The 20,305-nt window shown below is 37.2% G+C and overlaps 1 long non-coding RNA gene across 1 annotated transcript in view; it reads left to right on the top strand.

Moving 5' to 3' along the window:
- Window positions 1-16,512, top strand: part of LOC119869296 — a 36,961-nt gene extending 20,449 nt beyond the window's left edge. The window contains exons 2-4 of the long non-coding RNA XR_005370749.1: window positions 12,033-12,080; window positions 15,004-15,101; window positions 16,483-16,512. This is a non-coding gene — a long non-coding RNA (uncharacterized LOC119869296). The remainder of the gene's footprint in view (window positions 1-12,032; window positions 12,081-15,003; window positions 15,102-16,482) is intronic.
- The last annotated feature ends 3,793 nt before the right edge of the window (window positions 16,513-20,305 follow it).

Here is a 20,305-nt window from a genome sequence, read left to right as displayed (position 1 = left end):
GTAAAGAGAGAAATCATCATATCAGATCTCCTCTGACTTCTTGCCACTAGATTCACAAATATTCCTGCATCTGCTGCTATCTCTTCTTCCCCCCCCCCCCCCTCTCTGGACAAACTGCTTTGTCTCCTATAAACAATCATCTCCTTCACCTGAATCTCATCCCTACTTTAACGTATAGCTTCAACCTCTTCATCTTTATTGGCTTCTTCTCGTCAGTATTAAAATATGTAAATATTTAAGCCATTCTTTGACCCCATGTTTCCCTGTGCGGTCACATTCTTATCTTTCCTCTCCTATTCACAGCCTGATATCTTTTTGTTTTTTATTTTAAAAAAAATTTTTATTATTTATGAGAGAGAGAGAGAGACAGAGGCAGAGACACAGGCAGAGGGAGAAGCAGGTTCCACACAGGCAGCCTGACGCAGGACCCGATCCCGGATCTCCAGGATCACGACCCCTGGCAGAAGGCAGGCGCCAAACCCCTGAGCCACCCAGGGATCCCCCGTCTTTTTGTTTTTTAAAGAATTTTTTAGAGAGATATAGAGAGAGAATGTGTGAGCAAGAGGAAGAGCAGAGGGAGACGGAGAGAGAGAATCCCAAGCAGATTCCAGGCTGAATAAAGAGCCCATTCATTGCAGGACAAAATCCCATGACCTGGAGATGATGACCTGAGCTGAAATAAAGAGCCAGAGATTTAACCAGCTGAGCCACCCAGGTGCACCTTCACAGCCTGACTTCTTGACAATGTTGTGTACACTGTCACTTTTACCTTGTTTTTCACTGCCTTTTCACTCCATTCCATCCTGGCTTCCAACTGCAGTCCTCCTCTATAGTAATATCTGCTATCTCATCCATGGCCTCCCAGTTACTATATCCAAGTAAGATATTTCAGTCTTCAGTTATTTTAGCCACTCAGCAGCATTCAATAGAGTTGACCATTTTTTTCTTAAAATATTCTTTTCCTTTTTTTTTTTTTTTTTTTTTTTTTTTACATTAAGACACATTCTAGGTTCCCATTCTGGTGATTTTTTTTTCTCAAAAATTTTTTAGATAGATTCTCCTTCTCTGCTAAACCATTAAATGTTGTCATTCCTCCAAATTCTGTCCAAAGTCTTCCATTCTTCTCCTTTTCACTATCTACTCTCTAGGCAATCTCATCTACTCCTGTGGGTTAATTTCCATCACTATGCTAAATAATTCCAAATTTATATATGTAGATAAGATGTTTCATGTAGCTCCAGAATTATCTTTTTGCTATTTTTACTTTAATATTTCATGAGCATTTCCAATCTGAACTGACAATCTTTATTACATAGACCTTATCTACTTTTCATGTTCTTTACTCCAGTAAATGGCAGAATTATTTACTGAGGACTTGCTCAAGCTAGAAACCTGTGAGTCATCCTAGATCATCCTTTTTCCCTACTCTATAGTTTTAATCAATTACCAAATTCTGTCCTTTCTGTATCTTAGCTAACTAATCTCTCTTCTTTATGTCCACCGGTATCATCTCAGTTTAAGTCACAATTATCCCTCATCTGACTATTGTGTCAGTCTCTTAACTCATCTTTCAGTGTATATACTTACCCTTTCCAATCTATTCTCCACATTGTAACTAGAACAATCTTTTAAAAATGCAAATTGAATTAATTAGCTCTTGTTTTAAAGACTTTTAATAGTTTTTTTTTTTTTTAATTTTCCTTATGACAAATCAAATTCCTTAGTATGGCCAATAAGAATGTAAGCTCCATCAAGGGCAGAGACCTTGTGTCTTGGATACTGGTGCATCTCCATTGCCTACTTAACCACTGTCTGATATATAGTTAGTGGCTTAATAAATATGGGGTGAATTAATAATAAGCATAATCATATATCTGTCCTCTACTTGTATCAGTTAGCATTTGCTGTGTAACAAACCATTCCAAAACATAGCAGCTTATTTTTTTTTAAGATTTTATTTATTTATTCATGAGAAATAGAGAGAGAGAGGCAGAGACATAGGCAGAGGGAGAAGCAGGCTCCATGCAAGAAGCCCAATGTGGGACTTGATCCCGGAACTCCAAGGTCATGCCCTGAGCCAAAAGCAGACGCTCAACCACTGAGCCACCCAGGCATCCCCAAAACATAGCAGCTTAAAACAATTTATTTGCTCATGATTCTGTAGGTCAGCTAGGCATTTCTCATCTGGGCTATTTTGGCAGATCTCTGTGGTCATCTTGCAGCTTTGCTGGAGGTTAGATACAGCCTCACTCATTATGGTTGGTTTATCTAAAGTTGCTCAGCTGGGACTATACATTTCTGCTCTACATGGTCTCTCATCTTTCAACAAGCTAGCTCAGGCTTGTTCACAGGTGGTAGTTTCAGGGTTCAAAAGAGCAATGTAAAAAAAAAAAAGCAATGTGAGGGAGAAAACGTTATGTATAAGCACTTTTCAAGTCTTTGCTAACATTCTTGGGTGCTGTCTAGTTAGCCAAGGGAAATCACATGGTCAGGCTTAGATGAATACTTGGAGACACTAATAAATTGGTGGTCATTTCTACAACAATCTGCTATAGCACTTTTACAACTTCATCTTGATAAATCTGCCTTTATCTACTTCCATTCCAGAAATATTGAATAAGTTTAGTTTCATGAATGAGTTCTGCATAATTATCTATTTGTCTAGGAAGCTGTGCTCTTCTTCTGGTTTATGTAGCCTGTTCCTTCAAGACAGTGTTAACATATATGTACAACTGTGTGTGACAGAGAACAAAAATAACAGTGATTTAAATAAGACAGGTTTATTTAAGTTGGTATGATTACTATACTCTTAATATCAACAGAGGCCCATACTCTTTTCTTATTATTTTGCTATCCTCATAGGATTTCCCTTAATCATGTTCTCTAGGATGCCTTGTCTCCATTATCATATTCTAGACAGTAGAAAGTGAGGAAAAGAGAAATAAGATCATATACTTTCCCTCTGAGGGTACAAAAGTTCCATACATTGTCTCTATTCATATTTCCTTTGCCAAAAATTAGTCATTTGACTTCATTTAGCTCCAGAGAAAGGAAGGAGTCTTTGTTCTGAACCTCTATATATCCAGGTAAAGTCCTATTACAGTGGTATAAGGAGAAAAATATTGGGAGATAACTACCATTAGGTCTCAGCCTAAATGTAATTTCCTCCAGAGAACCTTTTCTAAAACCTCACTCAATATTAATTTTTCCTTATGGGATTCCATAGTATTTTGCACTTCTTCTTAGAACCTGTTTTGCTTTGTTTGGTTATTGTTGGTTGAGTAGCAGTTATTCCCATTACATTATTGGTGACTAGAGATAATAGTGTGCTTAGTCATACCATTATTTACTTAGCACCAAGCATAGTGTTTGGAACATTGTATGCAATTGATGGATATTAGTTCTAGAATAATTGTGGCCAGGGCCAAACCAATTACAAACAGCTCTAAGAGAAAGGAAAGCTGACTGCTTTTATAATTGTATTGTCCACATTAACTTTCTGAAATTTAAATGAACTGAAAATAACATTAAAACATGAACTAAAAATCAAGACTTGGTTAACAAAAAGTAAGAAGTGCTTGCAAGTAATTGGTATGCCATCCTAATTACCTGTAATTAAAAGCAATTCCTAAAGGGGGCACATGAGTGACTCAGTCAGTTAAGCATCTGACTCTTGATTTTGGCTCAGGTCATGATCTCAGGGTTGTGAGATGGAGCCCTACCCCAGGCTCTATGCTGGGCATGGAGTCTGCTTAAGATGCTCTCTCTCCCTCTCCTTTCAGCCCTCCTCCCCCAAATCATGAACACATACTCTCTCTCTCTCTCTCTCCCTCTAAAATAAAGCAATTTTTGGAGATGGGACTTCCTTGGACAGAATAACTTTGACCACAGTTTGGAAAACAAAATATTTTTAAACAATTTTCATAAAATGTATGAAGTAGAGATAATCTGTAAACTGCAGAGTAAGTCTTTGCAAATCCAATTCCCACATCTTTTGGAAGGAATTCCATAATGTAATAATATATATTTATCCATGAAATTAAAAACAAATTCTTGATATCATAGACATTCTCAATAAATGGTTATTGTGCCACCCATTCAACTATTATTTTAAAAAAGATTTTATTTATTTATTTGAGAGAGAGAGAGAGAGAACAGAGGGAGAGAGAGAAGCAGACTCCCTGCCGAGCAGAGAGCCCAATGTGGAGCTTGATCCCAGGACTCTGGGATCATGACACGAGTCAAAGGCAGACACTTAACTGGCTGAGCCACTCAGGAGCCCCCCACTCATTCAATTATACATTTCTACAATATTTTAAAATACTGAAATGGGTGTATGGGTAGCTAAATCAGTTAAGTGCCTGACTCTTGATCTTGACTCAGGTTATGATCTTGGGGTTATGAGATCAAGCCCTCATCAGGCTCTGCACTGAGCATAGAGCCTGCTTAAGATTCTCTCTCTCCCTTCCCTTTCCCCACACTGCCCTTTTAAAAAATTGCTGAAATTTATAACCTATCAAAACTGAAGCCAAAAGAAATAGAAAATTTGAGTACACCTATTACCAATAATAAAATGGAATTGGTACTCAAAAAACTCTCAATTAACAAAAGTCCAGGACCAGATAGCAACACAGGAGCAGTCTATCAAACATTTAAAGAAGAGTTAATAACTGTTCCTCTCAAACTTTTCCAAAAAATAGAAGAGGAAGGGGAACTTCCAAATTGATTCTATGAGGCCAGTATTATCCTGACACCAAACCCTGATAAAGACACCACAAAAAAAGAGAACTACAGGCCAATGTCTCTGATGAATATAGACATAAAAATTCTCAACAAAATATTAACAAACTGAATCCAACAATACATTAAAAAAATTATTCACTGTGATCAAGTGGAGTTTACTCCTGGGATGCAAGGATAGTTCAATAGTCACAAATCAATCAATGTGATACATCATATCAATAAGAGAAAGAATAAAAACCATATGATCATTTGAATAGAAGCAGAAAAAGCATTTGACAAAATACAATATCCATTTATGATAATACCTTCAACAAAACAAATTTAGAAGTAACATACCTCAACATAATAATGGCCTTATATGAAAAGCCCACAGAGAACATCTTACTCAATGGGCAAAAAACTGAGCACTTTTTGCCCAAGGTCAGGAATAAGACAAGGATGTCCACTATCATCACTTTTATTCAACATGATATGAAAGTCCTAGCCACAGCAATAAGACAACCAAAAAGAAATAAAAGGCATCCAAGTTGGTAAAGAAGAAGTAAAATTTTCCCTGTTTGCAGGTGATATTATCCTCTATATATAAAACCCTAAAGACTCCACCAAAAAACTACTAGAAATGGCAAATGAATTCAGTAAAGTCACAGGATATAAAATCCATGTACAGAAATCCATTGCATTTCTATACAGTACTAATGAAGCAGCAGAAAGAGAAATTAAGAAAACAATCCCATTTACAATTGCACCAAAAATAGTAAAATACCTGGGCATAAACTTAACCAACAAGGTGAAAACCTGTACTCTGAAAACTATAAAACATTGATGAAAGAAATTGAAAATGACACAGAAATGGAAAGACATTCCATGCTCATAGATTAGAAGAACAGATATTGTTAAAATGTTAAAATGTCTGTACTACTCCAAGCAATCTACAGATTTAATTCTCCATCAAAATACCAACAGCAATTTCACAGAACTAGAACAAATAATTCTAAAATTTGTATAGAACCACAAAAGACCTCAGGTAGACAAAGCAATCTTGAAGAATGAAAACAAAACTAGGGGAATCACAATTAAAGATTTCACGTTATATTACAAAGCTAGAGTAACAAAAACAAAGTGCTACTGGCACAAAAAAAGAGACACATAGATTAATGGAACAGAATAAACAGCTCAGAAATAAATTCATACTTATATGGTCAATTAATCTATGACAAGAGAGGCAAGAATATATAATGGAGCAAAGACAGTCTCTCTAACAAATGGTATTGGGAAAACTGGAAAGCTACACACAAAGGAATAAAACTGGACCACTTTATTGCATCATATTAAAAAATAAACTCAAAATGGATTAAAGTTCTAACTGTGAAATCTGAAATCACAAAACTCCTGAAAGAGAACATAGGCAATAATCTCTTGGACATTGACCCCAGCAACATTTTTCTGGATATGTCTCCTCAGGCAAGAGAAACAAAATAAACTGTTGGGACTATACCAAAATAAAAGGTGCTTGCACAGTAGAAGAAACCGTCAACGAAACAAAAAGACAACCTACTGAATGGGAGAAGATATTTGTAAATGGTATATCTGATAGGAGTTAATATATAAAATATATAGTGAACTTATACAAGTCAACATGAAAAACTCCAATAATCCAATTAAAAATGGATAGAAAACATTAACAGATACATCTCCAAAGAAGATACAAATGGCCAAAAGACACATGATAAGATGTTCAACATCACTCATCATCTGGGAAATGCAGGTCAAAACCACAATGAGATATCCCCTGAAACCTGCCAGAATGGCTAAATAAAATACCAAGAAACAATAAGTGTTTGGTGAGGATATGGAGAAAAAGGAACCCTTGTGCATTGTTGGTGGGAATGCAAACTGGTGCAGCCACTCTGGAAGACAGTATGGAGGTTCCTCGAAAACTTAAAAACTACCCTATGATCCAGTAATCACACTATTGGGTATTTATAAAAAAAAAAAAAAAACATCAATTCACAGGGATGTATGCACCCATATGTTTATTGCAGCAACATTATTTACAATAGCCAAACTATGGAAGCAGCCGAAGTGTCCACTGATAGATGATTGGATAAAGAAGAGGTTTTTACACACACACACACACACACACACACACACACACACACACACACAGGAATATTATTGAGCCATAAAAAAAGAATGGAAATCTTGCCATTTGTAATAACATGGATGAAGCTAGAGAGTATAATGGTAAGTGAAATAAATCAGTCTGAGAAAGACAAATATCGTATGATTTCACTCATGTGGAATTTAAGAAACAAATAAACAAAGGGAAAAAAGACAAAGGCCAACAAAACAGCCTCTTAGCTACAGAAAACAAACTGAGGGCACTTGTGATGAGCACTGGGCAATGTATGGATGTGGTAAATTGCTATACTGTACACCTGAAACTAATGTAACACTGTATGTTAACTACACTGGAATATAAGTTTAAAATGCTTTTGGAAGTTTTCTTTTTTAAGAAATGTACTTTTATTTGAGGAACCAAGAGATTTGTGAATCTATGTACATTTTTTCTTTTTGTTACACCTTCAAAGTAATATTATAATATTAGAACCTTGAGAACTCCAAGTAAACCAAAGGAATGATTTTTAGGAATTGTGTCTTTTAAACTTGTATTAACTCCTTCATAAATAAAGAAATGGTACCCCCAGTGACTGTATTTTACCTTATCTTCGTATTTTGCATATGGATATTTCTTTCTTTTTTTTTTTTTTTTTAAGATTTTATCTATTTATTCATGAGAGACACACACAGAGAGAGGCAGAGACACAGGCAGAGCGAGAAGCAGGCTCCATGCAGGGAGCCCGATGTGGGACTCAATCCTGGGTCTCTAGGATCAGGCCCTGGGCTGAAGGCGGCACTAAACCGCTGAGCCACACAGGCTACCCCTGCATATGGATATTTCCATAGATACTCTATATGAATAGAAATCTAGTGAAATGAGATGAGCTTGAAATGTTTGCAAAAAAAAAAAGATGTCTCTGGCTGCTAATATTTTCTTAACTGATACCATTTCACACTTGCTTTGAATGGAGGTTGATGTCCAGGTACATAAAGAAAATAAAATGGATATTGAGTTGCCTTAAAACATAGAGTCAAAAAACAAAACAAAACAAAACAAAAACCCAGAGTCAAGTAAAGCTCAGTAGCTAGTGTCTAATCCAAAACGAGACTGGAAAATTTTGTTTTACTTCTGCTTCATTACTGAGTGAGTATCCACTGGCAATATCAGATTTTCATATCTAGTCTAGAGTCATGCTGAGAATAACAACACATGTCAGAGGGCAAAATATAAATTCTATCTTTAGAGAAATAAGGCTCATTGATTCCCTAATAACAATTCCTTATGGAACTGGAAGAAAACTGTAGAAACCAGAAGAATCTAACTTTTAACTTTATTCATCAGTATATGAGAGTTAAATCAGGTTTTCTATTGTTACCTGAACCAGAAGGGTTGATGTGAATAAGAATAAAGAGGAAAGTCCTTAGGGCAGTTAAAAAGTTGGGATTTTAATTACACTACAGAATAATTTTTAATTTAAAAAGAACCCTACAAAAAAAAAAAAAAAAAAGAGCCTTGCCCATGTCTAAGTTGGACACGTAAAATTACTCAAGATGAGAAGAACAAATGAATGGGTAAAATATTTCTATTTCTCAAATTCTTTGTGTTATGAAACCCCTCTGCATGCTTTTTCTCTAAATGAAGTCCTCCTTAATTTAAACCTACTGGCATCTTAAGGAAAATTCAATAAACAAATGCTTCCCTGGCCCAAAAGAATTCTGGGCTATGTAAACAATGAAGAGAACCATGACAGAAGATGCTGAGTGCCTGCTGAGCCAGGTTTCAGTTCCATTCCCTAGATAGCTTGTTCACACACAGAACTCCTTGGAAGTCAATGAGAGAAAATTAATGTGCCACCCAGAGCAGAGAACATTGAAATAATGTGCTGAATTAATATTTTGGATCATAAAATCCACTCAAAGAAAATTCTTTCAATAGGGTGCCAACCAGAGTCTGGTTATATAATTCTTATATAAACCTTATTTCTTCTTATGAAAGGAAATTTTGGTTTTTCTCAGAAGGAATAATGGTACTGCTTAAGCACCCTCCGCCCCCCCAGAGTTCAGTATGAATAAGCTTACTTTATAAATAATTCTTAATTTTTTCTGATTATAAAAGAAATACATTCTCAATGTAGGAAATATGGAAAATACAGAAAGCCATAAGGAAACAAAAACTATAACAATCACACTCTGTCCCCTAGCCTGAGATGAAAACTGATATATTTTGGTGTATTTTTTATAATTGTATTGCTTTAAAGCTAATAAAGTGAACACAAATTATTATTGAAATATATGAGAATATTTTATATGAATGATGAATATATATTCATATTTATATTGATATATATTTATATTCATATATATCTGAATATATAAATATATATATATATATATAAAACCATTAAAAAGCAAGATCAACTTTTTTCAACAGAAACCTCTTCAAAAAAGAAGGAAGCATAAAGAGAAGGCAGCACTGTACCCTTGAAAATTGTTACCTTGGAAAACTAGACACTTAACTCTCCTGATGATTCCTTAGCTCCAGCATTTTTTTTTTTTTTTAATTTATTTATGATAGGCACACAGTGAGAGAGAGAGAGGCAGAGACACAGGCAGAGGGAGAAGCAGGCTCCATACACCGGGAGCCTGACGTGGGATTTGATCCTGGGTCTCCAGGATCGCGCCCTGGGCCAAAGGCAGGCGCTAAACCGCTGCGCCACACAGGGATCCCAGCTCCAGCATTTTAACATCACTTTCTCAGAGTTGTCCTCAGAGCCAGTTTATGAACCACAAGAAAAAATCATCTTGTAATTTTACAAGCTAAGTGCTTCTTTAAAAACTGTTCTTTTTCTTCTTTTATTTTTCAGGTCATCTTTAACTAGAGAAGCAGAGTAGAGTTACTTGTAGATCATTTGTGGGAAATAAATATCTGAGTAAATTATTATAGTTTTTATGTATATTTAAGGTAGGTTCAAACTCAAAAATTTTGGTTAATGTGAAGTGACACCTTGCATAAATACTGCAAAATTTCATATTAGTCACTGGTTTCAAACTGTGCAACGTATCTGTTCCTGTTACATTTGCTAAAGAGCAGTTCAGCAGTCACAGCACCAACAAATTTAAAATTTAGTTTTAGTGATATACTGATGGAGGCAAATTCAAACTCCTCTAGAGCTTAGTCATTTCAAACATAGGAGTTGCAAGAATTCCAGAAAAGACTGAGGATACAGGAGACTGCCTTAGCATGTCTTAGTTCACAACCTTGTTGGGATATAGCTGTGGCTGTGAGGTAGAAAGACTTGATATGATGGGTGAATAGTAGAAGTATAATCACACTATGTACCAACTGTCCAGTGGATATGGTGGTTGAGTGGTGGGGAGTTTTAAAGTCTGAAGTTACCTTTCAATGGAGAAAAAGGTGGGGGATACAAAAGAGATTTAAGAGCACTTTGAAAAATGAAGCCTTGAGTAAATTCAGCATTCAAAACTTCTGATGACTGCCATCTTGAAAATCACCTTGTTAGGTGTTTGTGGGACCATTACATTCAAATTCTTTTCTTATCTCTCTGATTACATACAAATATATTTTATTCCATGGATCAAAGATTCTCTACTGGTTTTCCTGAGGAGTGTTAACTAATTAGTCATGTCTCTACCTCATGAAAAGCACTGTTCCACATTGTTCTTCTTCTGTGTTAGGTGGGTGTGGCAATAGGAAGAGGGGTGATGTTAAGGTCAGAAAACTGAAGTTCAATACTCCCACCTTACTTACTAACCTGTTTCACAAACAGGAAACTCCTGCCTTCCCTACTAGTAAAATGACCTCAACTACTCCTTAGTTGTTCATAGAAAAATCTTCACTTTGAGAATAGGTAGATTTGACTAAGACTCACTTTTACCTCAGGGACCACCACCTTTAACACCACAAATGTCTCAGGAGTACATTTGCTCTTTGCAACTCAGCACTGAAGACCAATATATTCAGCTAAGATGTTGAAAGTTGGGGCTGAGTGAGGACAAAAGGGAAAACAAACAAACACAGCCAGAAAATACCATGAATTGAGGATAGTAAGGGTTACAAATGGTTTACGTCCTCTGGGACTAGACAACCCTGTCCCACTCTGAGGACCTGGCCAGCCACTTTGTGGTGGGTGGACATGTTCTATATCAATTATCAGGAGTCTCCACCCTCTTTGAAGAATAAGATCAAGACACTGAGGCCCAAAGGAATAAAAGCTCCTTCTCCTGCAGGCTGAATGTAAAAGTTTTGGGTTCTTGTTTGGAGACCTGCTTGTTTTCCAGATGTTCAACTCTGGTAATACCTATGCCCAACAAAGGAGATCATGACAACCTATGGTCTTAACCTGGTCCTCCGTATCTTAGTTCTATCTAAACATAGCACAATAACTCAACGACTGGTAAAAGAAAATATCAGGAAAGCTGCCTCATTACTAGAACTGTCAGAAAGTGACTTTGAAATTGCTGAACCATTGGACTCTCATCTGTAAAAGAGAGACAAGACCAATTTCTCAGATTGATTATCAGGATTAAATGAGACTATGCCAGTGAGAATTCTGTATACTGTTGTACTGTGCTTATGTAAATCTCTATTATCCTGTAAATAAATGCTTTCCTTACTACCATTGGTAAATTTAACCATGGTTTTGTTTTGCAAATTTTTATATGTCTATGGCTTGTCTTTGGAACTGGTTTACCAGTTTCTTGAAGATAGAGATTTTGTAACCCTGCACTTTGTGCCACACACAATAAATACTTGGCACAAAGATGTCCAGTTGTTTTTCTCCGATTAACTTTGCCATTGCTGTTTGGAAAGGACCTGCACTTATAATTTATAATCACTGCTACTTGAGCTGTGCTGGGGCATCTGGAGAAATGATAATCAGCTGTAGCAGCTTTTCTTTCCCTCTTGACTGTATGACTCAATCCTGTGCTGTCATCATTCCCATTAGCAGCCACTCCACATGACTCAAAGGGAGAGATGGAATTGAATTTCACTCAAGACAACATAAAAGCAAAGATAATATAATAAATTAAGACTTCTGTTAAAACTACGAAGGAAGAGTGGTGGTTCTGAGAAACAGAGATGTTCACTTTTTCGCAATTTCTTCCAAGTACTGCCTCAGCCCTATCACTCATTTTTTTATTTACAGGAGCTGTTTTCTGAATGAAAAGATGGAGGTACCAGGATAGTTTTTTTGGTGAGTGATGGTTGTGGAGCTGTTATAATAATGACACTGCTATGTGTATGTCTTCTGGAATATCCGTTGGAAATTATGATACTATTAGCTAAGAATCTCCTGCTGATGCAAGAATGTCATGTTTGGGATAGGTCATCTTGTTTAAATTAGCAGCACTCTGACACAATTAAATTACTTTATGAATGAAATTATTGCCAAGCATGAGTATTTCCGGTTAATTTACGCATAACTCACTCAAAAGATGTACTGTTAAATTTTTTTATTGAATGTACCAAAAATCATCTATCAATTTAAACTTAGAAAGAATACTAATGCTCATGTGCTTTACCAAGGCTAAATCTTAATTGTTTCTTTACCATAGAATTCTTTAATATACAAAGAGAAAATTCAGTCTTGCAATCACATGTAACATTCTAGAGAAGCCATTTTATTGTTTAATTTTGGTTGCTTGAACTTTTTTATCCACAAAATACCAACAACTGCTGCTTTCCCTTTGCTGCTTTCTAAGGATAATGGCTTTTTTTTTAAAAAAAGGGTATTATTTTATTTTATTTTATTTTATTTTTATTTTTATTTTTTATAAATTTTTATTTATTTATGATAGTCACAGAGAGAGAGAGAGGCAGAGACACAGGCAGAGGGAGAAGCAGGCTCCATGCACTGGGAGCCCGACGTGGGATTCGATCCCGGGTCTACAGGATCGTGCCCTGGGCCAAAGGCAGGCGCCAAACCGCTGCGCCACCCAGGGATCCCAAAAGGGTATTATTTTAAAGATTTTATTTATTTATTCATGACAGACACAGAGAGAGAGGCAGAGACACAGGCAGAGGAAGAAGCAGGCTCCATGCAGGGAACCCGATGTGTGACTTGATCCCAGGACCCTGACATCATGCCCTGAGCCGAAGGCAGATGCTCTGGCTGAGCCACCCAGGTGTCCCCTAAAAAAGGTTGTTAACATGAGTTGCTGATTTTCTCCTCTGTGCTGTCAATTTTTTCTACGTGATTGTGTTTCTGATAGTGTTTTGTAATTTTTTGTTCTTTTTGTCATTCCTCTACTAATGAAGGGGAGTGACCATATTTTATTTTTCTTATATAAGCAGTGGCTGGTAAAGTCTCTGTCACTTTTTATCTGAAACTACCTGTAATAAGCCAGAGGGAAGGAAAATGCCAGCCGCCTTCAATCCCTGAACTTGAGGCGGAAATTTCAGGGTTTGATCCAGATGCTGCTCAATAGGGATAGGCTACAGGCAAGAATTTGGAAGAAAGGAGCTGTGGAAATCCTAACTCAGGACTTGAAATCTGTTCTCTTTCTACCCCATGGTTAGGCCCTCAGAGAGTTCATAGAGGAAGAATTCAAAGGAGCACAGAATTTCACAGGTGTGGGGTAAGGATGGAGGAGTAATAAGTTCTTGAATACTTGCCCAAATTACAAGAACGTCTTATTCCCTCAGAATTCAATATGATCACACACCTGTGGAGGTGCGCTGTCTTGCTCCTTCAAGTCAGCTATATTTGGTTGGGCTACAGTTAATTGGAGGAGGCAGGTGAGGGGAAAGAAAGGAATAGGAATATATCTAACCCAAGCTATACGAATTCATTTCTCTAGCACAGGAGTCTGGCATTTGGATTCAGAGGGCTGTGTTAGTCTCTGCAGTGGCTGGAAGTGGGGTGATGTAAACTAGGGAGCTCCGGGGCAGCCAACTTCTGCATACTGAGAAGCAGAGACAGCATGTAGGCATAGAGAAAAAAAAATGAGTTTGTGAAGAGAGTTGAGAGACTGAGAGAACAAATATTTTCTTGAATTATGGACACTTTTCCATTTCCTGGTTACATCCCTATAAGAAGCCCAACTACCCTTGAGTTCCATAAGATATGTCTGTCTCATTTTAGTAAATTGTTTCTTTTGACTTATACTATTTTAAGCTGGTGTTTTGACTAAGAAAAGAAGCATTCAGGGCCTCTACAGAACCTCTGCAGAACTGAAGGACTGCAGCTTGATCCTTCCGATAGTTTTTGTTTCCTTTTATTTTTTTTTAAGATTCATTTGTTCATTTGAAATAGAGAGCTCACAGAAGTGGGGGGAGGGGCAGAGGAAGAGAATCTCCAAGTAGACTCCCCACTGAGCACAGAGCCAGACACAGAGCTTGATCCCAGAGCTCAATTCCACCAACCATGAAATCATGACTCAAGCAGAAACAGAATTGCACACTCAACTGACTGAGCTAAGTAGGTGCCCCTACTTTTGGTTTTCTTTCAATTCTTTATTCTACATTGATTTAGCATTCATATAGTCAATTCATAGCCTGCCATTTTTGCAATAACTGTTGCTATAACTTTTCAAACCACTTTCTATTACCCTTGTATCTTCTAGAGCATTGCATGTCTAGTACATGATTCAGGTTCTTAGAGTTCATTATAAGCTCAATAACTACCCCAGGGGGCTGGGATCTACTGTTGCTACTATTCTGAGGTCTCTTATTATCCACAGGAAGCTCAGGCTTATAAGAATCCTGAAGCAGAAATGAGTTTAGAATCTTGTTCCAGGGCAGCCCTGGTGGCTCAGCGGTTTAGCGCTGCCTTCAGGCCAGGGCCTGATCCTAAAGACCCGGATCGAGTCCAACTTCGGGCTCCCTGTGTGGAGCCTGCTTCTCCCTCTGCCTGTGTCTCTGCCTCTCCCTCTCTCTGTGTGTCTCTCATGAATAAATAAATAAAATCTTTGAAAAAAAAATCTTGTTCCAAACCTGCTCCTTTCCTAAGAAAGTCCACAGTCAGGGTCAGTCTTTGGCAGGATTGAATCTTGTTTGTCTGTCTGGAACTGAACTAGAAGAAGTGGTAAGTGATTATATTTTTGTAAGGTAAAGTGCCAATAATTAGATCTCATGAATTCGTGTTGGGATGAATTATTTAATTTTTTTTCTTTTAGTGATGTGGAAGAAAATTAAATGAAGAGACCTCCAAGTTTTGGATGAAACAAAATTCTTTTAGACAAGAAGTGGCAAGTTGGAACATTGTGAACTTCAGGTCTGTAAGCCACAGCATGGTAATACATCTGGGAATAAATATTTTTCTCCATTCTGAGGGTCTGAGTTCTCAATTACAACTCAGGAAAGATATCTAGAAATATTTGGTCCTTAATGGAATTTGGCACTCTTCTAAATTGGAGTTCAAATTTGTTTATATAGCCAATAGTTCATTCTAATTCTATGCTGGGCTTTGTGCTAAATGCCTTCTATACAGAGTCTCATTTAATTCATGTAACTATCCAGTGAACCAGGTGCGACTATTCCTATTTTTTTTTTTAAGTTTTTTTATTTATTTATGATAGTCACACAGAGAGAGAGAGAAAGAGAGGCAGAGACATAGGCAGAGGGAGAAGCAGGCTCCATGCACCGGGAGCCCGATGTGGGATTCGATCCCAGGTCTCCAGGATCGCGCTCTGGGCCAAAGGCAGGCGCTAATCCGCTGCGCCACCCAGGGATCCCCGACTATTCCTATTTTATTCAGAAAGGTTCATCAAGTTGTGTGAGTTTCCATGGTTTGTATATGTTAAGTGACACGAGAGTTAAAGCTAAGTGAATGATACTATATTCACCTATTCATCATTCAGTATATTTAAGCGCCCACAATGTAGTAGACATAGTTTATACTTGATACTTGAATATATTAATGAACAAAACAAAAAAGATCTCTGTCCTTATGTCGTTTATATTTTAATGAGAGTAGACAGAAAACAAATATTATAAATTATATGGCATATTGGAAGGTGAGAAGTGCTATGGGAAAATTTAAAAAAAACATGGTGGGTAAAGAGGAACAAGAGAGTGAGGGTGGTGGGAATGTAAGTAGCCATTCCTAAAGTGGGTGGTTAGAGTAGGTTTCAACAAGAAAGTAACATTTAAAAAATATATTTTATTTATTTATTCACGAGAAACACAGAGAGAGAGGCAGAGACACAGGCAGAGGGAGAAGCAGGCTCCATGCAGGGACCCCCACGTGGGACTTGATCCTGGGTCTCCAGGATCACACCCTGGACCAAAGGTGGTGCTAAATCACTGAGCCACCTGGGCTGCCCCAAGAAAGCAGCGTTTGCTCAAAGGTTTAGGAAAGTGAGAGTTGCCCATGTAGATGTTTGGGGGGAACAACAATTCAGGCACAAATAACAACAGTGCCAAGTCTCCAAGACAAGCCTTGTGTGTTCAAGGAAAAACCGAGATGTACGTGGGGCTGGACTGGAATGAAGTTTGAGAGCTAGTGGTTGAGTAGGTGCAGATCATGAAGCTTCCTGAAGGCCACTGTAAAGCTTTTTGATTATACTTTTAGTAAAATGGAGAGGTTACTGCAAAGCCTGACAACTCTGCCTTTTCTGCCTTAAACATTTTTTTCTAATATTCTGGTGATGCAGACAGAGAGAGAAGACCAGATTGAAAGAAAGACTGTGGGGATCCCTGGGTGGCGCAGCGGTTTGGCGCCTGCCTTTGGCCCAGGGTGCGATCCTGGAGACCCGGGATCGAGTCCCACATCGGGCTCCCGGTGCATGGAGCCTGCTTCTCCCTCTGCCTGTGTCTCTGCATCTCTCTCTCTCTCTGTGACTATCATGAATAAATAAATAAAATCTTAAAAAAAAAAAAAAAAAAAAAAAAAGAAAGAAAGACTGTGACACAGAACAATGGAAATCCTTCTCATCTTTATCCACCCTATGCTTCTACTGTAGAAAAACTTTTCCCCACTTTCAACAATTAGAAGCTTATTTGGACTTATAAATCATCTTGAACATATTATCTTTGCACTATTGGTTTTGATATCTTTTTTGTGAATCATTTATATAAGATTGATCTCTTTTCAATATCTAGCTGAGATGTACTCCTTTTTAAAAAATCTCATCCTTTATTATCAATAAATAGGTTATGAGTGATATGTCTTTGAAGGATAATATTCTATTTGTTTTCTGGAAATAAAAGTGTTCAAAATCATATGAACTGTATTCCTAAGTAACCAACCTTGAAATGTTATATCAACAATCCCCCATTTTACAATAGCTCTAAATATTAGTCTATAATAAGTTTAAAAGGAAAATATAAGATTCTTTATAGCAGACAAAAGGTACCTATTCAATAAATATTTAATGCTTCTTGCTGTACTGATTATTGAGTCATAGTTCTCCATTGGTCTCTTGTATTACTGTAGGTTTTGAGAGCAGAGACACTGAGTACCTTTATTTCAGACTATCTTGTCAACAATATTTGTAGTGAACAGCCTTGGAAGATATACCTCCCTCTTGAGCAAAGGGTGAGTTTGTTTACTATCTGTAAAATAAAGATGATATCTCTTTCTAGGGCAAAGGTCAGGCAAGCTTAATGCTCATTATAAAAGATTTTGGTTCCTTTCTCTTCTGTAACACACCCAGTGTATGTGTCAGTGTCAATTTACTCTGTGGGAACTGGGGCTTGGGGAATCTGGAAAAAAAAAAAAAAGCTGTTATGAGTAATAAACTGTCCTTTGTTTCTGATCTGGGAGTGTCATGTCTCTACTAGCAAACATGGCAGGGTAACTTGTTAGCTGGCAAGTAGGGCAAAATCTCAGCGCTTTCACACTTCTTGACATTGACTTCCCGTTGAAAATTATAATATAAACCTTAATTCATTTCAGAAGCATCATACATGTGCTTCATTTGTTGTGTTTTTGAAAGAAGGTAAAAATATCTACTTACTGCAATAGGCATTTCCTTTTTTAAACCAACTACTCCCTCATACCAGATGTATTAGTTGCAATTCTTGGTTGCAGGTGTCAGAAACTAACTTAATCAAAGAAAATTTATTATTTATATATCAAAGAAAGATATGTCTAGGAAAGATATTGGGTTGGGCCTGGTAGAAATCAGTGGTTGAAGGATTAGAACTGAACGTGCAGCATGTCTGAACTTTGTGTGTTCTCTTTCTATGTTGGTGCAATAATACTCTCCTCCTTTCTATGGCGGAAGGAATATTTTCAATGGCAGCATTAGCTTAATGACCTGAGAGAAAAGAGAATTTGTTTGTTCTTATTGATCTTTGTAATGTGCATTCCTATAGCCAGGGTAGGCCATTAGAAATGCTAGAGCTGTGATTCACTGAAGAAAGAGATGCTGAGCAGAGAAAGTAGCTATACCCACCACAAAAGTGGGTTTACTGCCTGTAAGTTAGATGCATTTGAGCTTTGCCTGGAAATGTCTATGTAGAGCCAGCAGCTCTACATACTAGCAATTGTAAGTCATTTGAGAATTATAAAGGACTTCAAGGCAATGAAATGTCATACATAGCATTAATATATTAATTTACTATGCAAGATTTTTAAAATTTTAGCTTTCAGAGTGCAGTGTCTAGTTATTTGACAACTTCCTAAGGATAGCAGATAAATATTATTATGCCTATTTTATTTTATGGATGAATTACCTGAAATTATAAAGAATTTAGTAACCCATTAAAAGACCACATAGAAAATCAAGAAAAACAGGGATAAATATTCATAATTTCTAGTTTCTGATCTGTTCTTGTTCAATTAGGGCAGAAATCTTTGACTTTAGAATGCTGAAGCTTGGGATCCCTGGGTGTCGCAGCGGTTTGGCGCCTGCCTTTGGCCCTGGGCGCGATCCTGGTGACCCGGGATCGAATCCCACATCGGGCTCCCGGTGCATGGAGCCTGCTTCTCCCTCTGCCTGTGTCTCTGCCTCTCTCTCTCTCTCAATCTGTGACTATCATAAAAAAAAAAAAAAAAAAAAAAGAACGCTGAAGCTTAAGCACAGAGTCTCAGAAAACCATACAGTGCCTCTCGTTTCTTGGGATATTAATTTATTATTATTATTGTTATTATTATTATCATCATCATCATCATCATTTATAGCATTAGTAATATATGGCGAACATAATAAAAATGAGATTCCAAATATTTCATATATCATTTTTATGCAAGGTAGGTGACTAGGAAATCCATTTAACTATGTGAGAGTAAAGATGAGCTTTTGAATTTTGTACCTGTACTTATAGAATTTTTGTCATTAGCATTCTGTTATACTTTTGCATTAATGCATGGTAGTGGTGACTGAAGTGCTGTAAATTAATCTCCCCATGTTACATTTATTTATTTGTTTATTTAAATTTAAATTATTTAACATATAGTGCAGCATTGGTTTCTGAAATAGAATTCAGTGATATATCACTTACATGCAACACCCAGTGCTCCTCACAACAAGTTCTCTCCCCAATACTCATCACCAGTCTAGTCCATCCCCCACCCACCTCCCTCCATCAAACCTCAGTTTGTTCTCTATGGTTAAGAATCTCTTATGGGTGAGATGTCTGGGTGGCTCAGCAGTTGAGGGTCTGCCTTTGGCTCGGGGCATGATCGTGGGGTCTTGGGATCAAGTCCCACATCAGGCTCCCTGCATGGAGCCTCCTTTTCCCTCTGCCTATGTCTCTGCCTCTCAATCTGTGTCTCTCATGAATAAATTAATAAAATATTTTTAAAAAATCTCATATGGTTTGTTTCCCTCTCTCCCCCTTTTCCATTTGTTCATCTGTTTTCTTTCTTAAATTCTATGCATGAGTGAGATCATATGGTATATATCATTCCCTGACTGACTTATTTCCCTTAGCATAATACACCCTAGCTCCATCTACAGTGTTGGAAGATCTCATTCTTTCTGATGGCTGAATAATACTCCAGTGTGTGTGTGTGTGTGTGTGTATCCATTCATCAGTCTAATGGACATTTGGGCTCTGTCCATGACTGGCTATTGTTGATGATGCTGCTATAAACAGTGTTACTTTTAACATAGTGTGAGGATTGACAGGTAAGACAATTCTGATTGTTATAGTTTGTTTTTAATTTGCGACTGTACATTTGACTTGGCTTTTTTTTTTTTCCATCTGGTTTTGTGCAAATATTTAAATCTTAATGGCTGTGTACTTCATCATTGAGACAAAAAGAGAAAACCGGTCAGGTTACTTTGTGATGTATCTTGAAAATAGGGGAACACAAAGAGAAATATAATGGTGTACTAGAGCCAGTGCTTACTGACTCATGAGAAGCAATCGTTAGCTTCCTCTTCCATGGAAGACAGAATAATGGACCTCCAAAGATATTCATGTCCTACTCCCTGAAGCCTGTGAATATGTTACCTTATGTGGTAATAAGCAAAAAGGACTTTGCAGATGCAATTAAGGTAAAGGACCTTGATTTGGGAAAATTAT

The sequence above is a fragment of the Canis lupus genome, chromosome 15 (genome assembly GCF_011100685.1).
Source record: "Canis lupus familiaris isolate Mischka breed German Shepherd chromosome 15, alternate assembly UU_Cfam_GSD_1.0, whole genome shotgun sequence".
Classification (NCBI taxonomy): Eukaryota; Metazoa; Chordata; class Mammalia; order Carnivora; family Canidae; genus Canis; species Canis lupus.
Note: the sequence above shows the minus strand (reverse complement) of the source record. Positions and strands in the feature narration are given on the sequence as shown.